Genomic DNA, 6,667 nt, shown 5'->3' on the forward strand with positions numbered 1-6,667 from the left:
CACTGTATCAATGTGTAACTCAATTCACAATCTGTTCTGATCAATACTCAATTCAGTATACAATCTGATCAATGTCTGAATAAGATACAATCTGAGTCATATCAATAATATCACAATCTAATCGAAATCATATCTGAATCCGATCAATCTGTTTCCAGCATATGAATATCTAACAAATACATCTTCAGAGATGTTGAAATACAAAACACAGACATACGGTATTCTTTCTTCGATCTGACTTCACATATCTACTGAATTATCTATCCAGACATACAAGAATAATCATCTCTCTATTCTTCAATCAAGAACAATACAAATCTAGTGTTTAATCTCAATCAATATCTTCTGAAAATCATAACAATTGTATAACCAATCTATTCTTCAATCTGTCTTCGATTATAGAATGATCACTACAGCAGAAACACCATATCTGAATCATATTCAGTTCTGACAACATCCTAATTTCAAAACATCGCAAAACGTAACGAAACTTACGTCCTTGTGTAGCTCGTGTCGAGAGGAGCTCAAAATTGAAGTCGGATTTGAATTCTGATAGACAGATCTTCCACAATCGCAAATCTAAAAGGCGTAAGGATTTTCTTCCAAGATTTCGCCTCCTTTCTGAATTTTCTGAGAGAAACACGTGCAATCCTCATATATATACTGCATGCAAAGTCTGAAACGTGGCTTAGTTCTTGCGCGGCATGTGGGGACCCGGGCTCTAATTCTTTTCTTTGGGATTAAAACGGATCGTTATTATAAAAAGTGGGTCAAATTTTTGCTTTTACATTAACTCAAATGAAAGCTAACATAAGAAGTCTCTATGTTACTCAACAACATAATATACAAACATAAGATACAAATATGTCTGGTTCCAAACCATATTCGACAACTAGTAATTAAATACAGTACATGCCAAAAGTACAACTACTAGTTCTTCTGCTATGCCCGAGATCACCACGCTATGTCCATCTCTCATCCTCTGCGTGACCCAGATCCTGCCCCACCTGTTGTTATGCACACATACAGACATAACAACAGCCGGAAAACCGGTGAGAACAAATCCCAGTATAAACATGTATACATGCATATAATCAATTAAACATGAAACATGCTATCATGAATGACATCATATGCACATGCAATGCAATGCGAATCACACCATGTCTGGACTCGACTCGACTAGAACTCTAGGGATCCCGGTGTGAATAAGACGTCACTACCTACCCTCCAATCGGGGTAATGAACGTCTCATTCCTAGACTTCGGTCTGAGCTGTATCAACGGCGGCAATAAGAGTAATGCCTACTCCTATGCTGAGATACACCGAAACGTCTAGCTATTTGACAATGCCTGTCAAAGACTCTCCTATCTTAAATGCAATGAATATCAATATGTAAACAACGTATAATCATATTCATATCTGAATATCATACTGATCATACATGCTTGAATACAATTCTGAAATCAAAGCATAAACATGTTAAAAGATTGAATATAATGCTATACACAATTCATAAACATGTTACAAGTATATCTAATAATACTAGTATGTGATTTTGGTTGGGAAACTCAAATAATATCTTATTTGAGTTACATCTCCCCAAACAAAACATGACTTATACCTTTCTTTGCTAAACCTTTAACGATGTCGAGGTCTCGATGTCGAAGTGAGGTGTGTTGAATCTGAAATAGCAATGTGGAGACATACAATATCAATCCCCAATTCAACAACACATATTCAATCAGGAGTTTCGGTATAACTTTTGACGGCATAACGACGTGATTTCTCGATACCGGTTAAACTATATCTTAACCTATATCAATAATCAATACCCTCAACTCATAATTATCATCCCAAACATGTAATTGTACTCAACATCTGCATATTTAGCCCTAAACATGCTATAAAAATCGTAACAATTACATATAACATCCGTTCTTCGATCCGATTGTATTTCTACGGTGTCAATAACTACAAGAACACAGTATAACTATCGTATTCTAATTTCTCCAATAACTGAATTTCAAAACTTACTGAAATCGAATAAACTTACATCACTTTGTAGCCAATACCGAGAGGATCTCAAAACCGAAATCGGATTTGAATTTGGGTTGCTAAATCTTGCAAAATCACAATTTGAAAATGGAAAGGAAGTTGAAAGCTTTCCTCTGAAATTCTCGATTAAGTCTGATGGAAAAAAGGAAAATCGTACCAATATATATATATACTTTGCATGGTTTAGGACAAATGGCTCATCCTTTGCATTACACGTCTCGCGCATATGCGCGGCATTACTCGCGCATGTGCGCGAGACCTACTGTCTCGGCAATTCAACACCTCGCGCATATGCGCCACTCAACTCGCGCATATGCGCCACTGCTTCTGGAGGCGCCGCGCATGTGCGCCACTACTCCCGCGCATATGCGCCAATGTTTCTGGACCGACCGCGCATATGCGCGACTAAACTCGCGCATGTGCGCCATAGCTGCTGGAAGGATCGCGCATATGCGCGCATTATCTCGCGCACGTGCGCCGAAGCTACTGGAATTTACGCGCATGTGCGCGCATATCTTCGCGCATATGCGCTGGAGCTTCGACCTTTCTCATCTCTTTTGTACATTTTGCCTTCTTTTTAAATCCAATAAAATACATCTATAATCAACTTAATTCTTAACAAATTCGTCTGATTATTATAACTAAATCTTCGAGCCTTACATTTCTCCCCCTCTAAGAAATGAGTTTGTCCTCGAATTCGCATGCCATTCTATCATTATAAGTATAAAAGTAATCACACCAACACTAAACAAATACTTACATCATTGAAATAACTCGGGATGTTTCTGTCTCATGCTGGCTTCTGTCTCCCATGTCGCTTCCTCGATACCATGACGACTCCACTGAACTTTCACAAGTGGAATATTCTTCGTTCTGAGTTGCTTGTTTTTCCGATAAAGGATCTGTATCGGTTGTTCCACGTAGCTCAACGTCTGATCAAGTTCAGCTTCGTCAGGTTGAATGACGTGAGAAACATCTGGCATATATTTTCGTAACATTGATACATGAAACACGTCATGTATTCCGGATAGAGAAGGAGGAAGTGCAAGTCGATAAGCTCGATCGCCAATCTTCTCAAGAATCTCGTAAGGACCAATGTATCGAGGAGATAGTTTCCCGCGTTTGCCAAATCGCACCACGCCTCTGAATGGAGAAATCTTTAAGAATACTCTATCTCCCGCCTCAAATACTAACGGTCTACGTCTGATATTGGCATACTTAGCTTGTCGATCTTGTGCAGTCTTCATCCTCTTCTGAATGAGTTTCACCTTCTCTGTCATGTCACGAATCATATCTGGCCCAAGTTCTGGTACCTCTGAAACGTCATCCCAGTATAGCGGAGATCTGCACTTCTTGCCATACAAAGCTTCAAACGGTGCCATCTCGATACTCGTCTGATAGCTATTATTGTAAGAAAATTCGCAAAGAGGTAGGGAATCTTGCCAACTAGTGCCAAAATCTAGCACTACGGCTCTCAACATATCCTCTAGAGTCTGGATAGTCCGCTCTGACTGTCCGTCTGTCTGAGGATGATACGCAGTACTCAGGTGCAATGTCGTACCTAAGGCCTGCTGTAGACTGTGCCAGAAGTGTGAAGTGAATCGTGGATCACGATCTGATACGATAGACTTCGGCACTCCATGCAATCTGACTACCTCACGAATATAAATCTCCGCCATCTGATCCTGTCTATACGTCATTCTGTATGGGATGAAACAAGCAGATTTGGTCAATCTGTCAATAATAACCCAAATCGCATCGCAGCCTCTGGATGATCGTGGTAACTTCGTCACAAAATCCATGGAAATGTGATCCCATTTCCATTCTGGAATAGACAAACTCTGAAGTAACCCTCCGGGCTTCTTCCTCTCGGCCTTCACCTGTTGGCAATTCAGACATTTAGACACATATTCGGCGATGTATGACTTCATCTGTTTCCACCAGAACTGTGTCTTCAAATCATTGTACATCTTCCTGCCACCAGGATGAATGCTGAACCGACTACAATGTGCCTCTGTCAGAATCCGCTGTCTCAAACCTGCAACATCTGGCACAACTAGACGGTTATTCACGTACAACACATGATCTCGTACCTGATATTCTGATACATGCCCTGATGTGACCATTTGGATCGATCTCTGCACATTCTGATCGGTTCTTTGTGCTTCCTTGATCCTCATAATCAAATTGGGCTCAACTTGGATCGTAAAAAGTCGTAGTGGCTTACTATCTGTATCAAATTCTAATCCAGATGTACAGAAATTTTCAACTAACTTGTTAACACCTATCGTCGATAAGGACAAAGAACATACCTTACGACTCAAGGCATCTGCTGCTGCATTTGACTTCCCTGGATAATATTTGATTTCACAGTCAAAGTCTTTCAAAAGATCTAGCCATCTACGCTGCCTCATATTCAATTCTGATTGAGAAAATAGGTACTTTAGGCTCTTGTGATCGGAAAATATCTCAAATTTTTCGCCGTAGAGATAATGACGCCAAATCTTTAATGCAAATACGATAGCCGCCAATTCCAGATCATGAATGGGGTATCGAACTTCATGTGGCTTCAATTGTCTCGAGGCGTATGCGATCACATGGCCTCGCTGCATAAGAACACATCCCAAACCTCTATGAGAAGCATCACAATATACAACGAAATCACCCGTACCTGAGGGTATTGTCAGTACTAGAGCACTGGTCAGCCTTTTCTTCAACTCTAGAAAGCTAGACTCGCACTCCTCTGACCAAACAAACGGCGCATTCTTTTGCGTCAATTGAGTTATTGGCTTTGTAATACTGGAGAAATCTTTGATAAATCTTCTGTAGTATCCGGCTAAGCCCATGAAACTGCGTATTTCGGGTACAGAAGTCGGTCTCGACCAACTGATCACAGCTTCCACTTTACTCGGGTCCACAGAAATACCATTTCCAGAAATGATATGCCCCAAGAATACAACCTGATTCAGCCAAAACTCACACTTTGACAATTTCGCATACAGTCGCTCATTTCTCAATGTCTGTAACACAATCCTGAGATGTTCTGCATGCTCATTCCTATTCTTAGAATACACCAAAATGTCATCGATGAAAACAATGACAAATTCATCCAAATATTTCTGAAACACTTGGTTCATCAAGCCCATAAATACCGCAGGAGCATTTGTTAAACCAAAAGGCATAACAATAAATTCGTAATGCCCATACCTGGTTCGAAATGCTGTCTTTGGTATATCTATATCTCGAACTCTGAGCTGATGATACCCAGAACGCAAATCAATCTTAGAGTACACGGAGGATCCCTGCAACTGATCAAATAAATCATCAATCCTAGGCAAAGGATATTTATTCTTGATCGTTGCCTTGTTCAGTTGCCTATAATCGATACACAGCCGCATCGATCCATCTTTCTTTCGCACAAATAGCACTGGAGCGCCCCAAGGAGATACACTAGGTCTGATATATCCCTTGGCCAGAAGATCTTCTAACTGTGCTTTCAATTCTTTGAGTTCGATGGGTGCCATCCTATACAGAGCTCTTGAAATAGGGACGGTACCTGGCGCAAGTTCAATGCTAAAATCTACCTCTCGAACCGGAGGTAATCCTGGGATCTCATCTGGAAAAATATCAGCAAATTCCCGCACTACTGGTATATCTGCCAACGCCGGGCTCGACTTCTGCATATCTACAGCATAAATAAAGAAACCATCCGCTCCTCTTTGCAATAACCTGTTCATAGTCAGAGCCGAAATCAAGGGAATCCGGGATCTGGAACCCTTTCCGTAGAATTTCCACTCGTCTGTCATTTCTGGTCTGAATCTGACAATCTTGTGGAAACAATCCACGGTAGCTCTGTACTTTGTCAGCATGTCAATACCGACTATACAGTCAAAATCAGCTAGACCCAACACTATACAATCTAGGTCAATCTCATGCCCCTCAAACTGTAGAATGCAATGTCTAACCGTAGTTACAGATATCAATCCACTTCCCAACGGAGAATTAATCGATACCACATCTAACAAAGACTCAACAGGCAAAGAATGCGATAATGCAAATCGTTCTGATATGAATGTATGCGATGCACCCATATCTATCAATATATAAGCAGGATAACCGCAAAGGAAACAGTTACCTGCAATGACATCCTCTGGGGCATCATGTGCTTGCTCTTCAGTCAAGGCAAACACTTGAGCCTGTTGTCTCTGAGGCTAACTCCCTGGCTGGCCACCTCTGGCTCGAGGCTGGGTCTATGCTGGTGGCGGCTGAAATGAGTGAACAGATGAAGCTTGCCTCTCAGGCTGAGTCACGGAGGCAGACGATCCTGCAGCCTGGAATCTCGATGCACCACTTCTCTGAGGACAGACCTTGGCATAATGCCCCTGTTGTTTGCATACGTTACACCTGCCCACTACACCTTGACATTGTTCTGTGGCATGCTTACCTCCACAAGTACTGCAATATCCACTTGCCACCTCTAGACTCTGGCCAAAACCTCTCTGTCTTGGCCCGCTGGAGCTCGAAGAACTGCTCCCTGCCCTCTTAAACTGTTTACCCTTTGCTTTCAACTGATCTTTGCGTCCGCTGCTGCTACCACCACTTTCGAATC

This window comes from Primulina eburnea, chromosome 4 (assembly GCF_022965805.1).
Source record: "Primulina eburnea isolate SZY01 chromosome 4, ASM2296580v1, whole genome shotgun sequence".
In the NCBI taxonomy this organism is placed as follows: Eukaryota; Viridiplantae; Streptophyta; class Magnoliopsida; order Lamiales; family Gesneriaceae; genus Primulina; species Primulina eburnea.